At 67.0% G+C, this 694-nt stretch overlaps 1 protein-coding gene across 2 annotated transcripts in view; it reads left to right on the forward strand.

Moving 5' to 3' along the window:
* Positions 1 to 20: 20 nt before the first annotated feature.
* Positions 21 to 694, forward strand: part of RNPEP (arginyl aminopeptidase) — a 22,085-nt gene continuing 21,411 nt past the window's right edge. The window contains exon 1 of one of the 2 annotated variants that reach the window (XM_021717129.1): positions 21 to 127. The gene's annotated coding sequence lies outside the window, so the exon portion shown is untranslated. The remainder of the gene's footprint in view (positions 128 to 694) is intronic. The other variant, XM_021717130.1, reaches the window with a different exon arrangement.

Consider the following 694-nt stretch of genomic DNA (forward strand, 5'->3'; position numbering starts at 1 on the left):
CGTGGCCGTGCAGGCGCGGCCCTTCTCGCACTACGGCCAGGCCCTGTGCGTGTCCTTCCCGCAGCCCTGCCGCGCCGCCGAGCGCTTCCAGGTGCTGCTCACCTACCGCGTCGGGGAGGGACCTGGGGTGAGTGCGTCCCCGAGCCCCGGCCGGGCCTCCGCGGCCGCCTCCCGCCCGCCCTGCCGGCCCCTGAGCCCTCTGGACCGGCGCTCGCCCGCCCGCGCGCAGGGACGCACCGGAGGCATCTTCCGCCTTCTGCGGGAGGAGGCCCCGAGCTCCCTCGTGCGCCGCCTCTCGGCCTCCGGAGCTGCCGGGTTTCTCTGCCCTGGGCTCCCGCCGCGCTGGCCTCCGAGCCGCGCGCCCCTCGTGCTTTGCGGCCCTCCTGCCGCTCCTCCTGGCTTTGTGGCTTCCAGATCGCCCGCGTCTCCTCTTGTCGCGCACCGCCGCATCCGCTATCCTACGTGGTTTTCAGGAGAACCAGCTGTTCGTGCCCTCAGCCTAATGCCGCCTCAGACTTTTGGGCCCAAGTCCCTGATCCTCTGCTTGGCTTCCTGGTGGCCCTGGACGATGCTGGCTAGTGAGCGGGATGCTGCTTCAGTCCTTTGTGCCCTTCTAGTACAACTCTGAAGCCCAGCTAATTATTTTGTCTCCTCCTGTGAAGTACTGGACTTGATTTTTTTTTTTTTTTTTTTT

The sequence above is a fragment of the Carlito syrichta genome, unplaced genomic scaffold (assembly GCF_000164805.1).
Source record: "Carlito syrichta isolate Samal-C Ts95f unplaced genomic scaffold, Tarsius_syrichta-2.0.1 Scaffold309294, whole genome shotgun sequence".
Classification (NCBI taxonomy): Eukaryota; Metazoa; Chordata; class Mammalia; order Primates; family Tarsiidae; genus Carlito; species Carlito syrichta.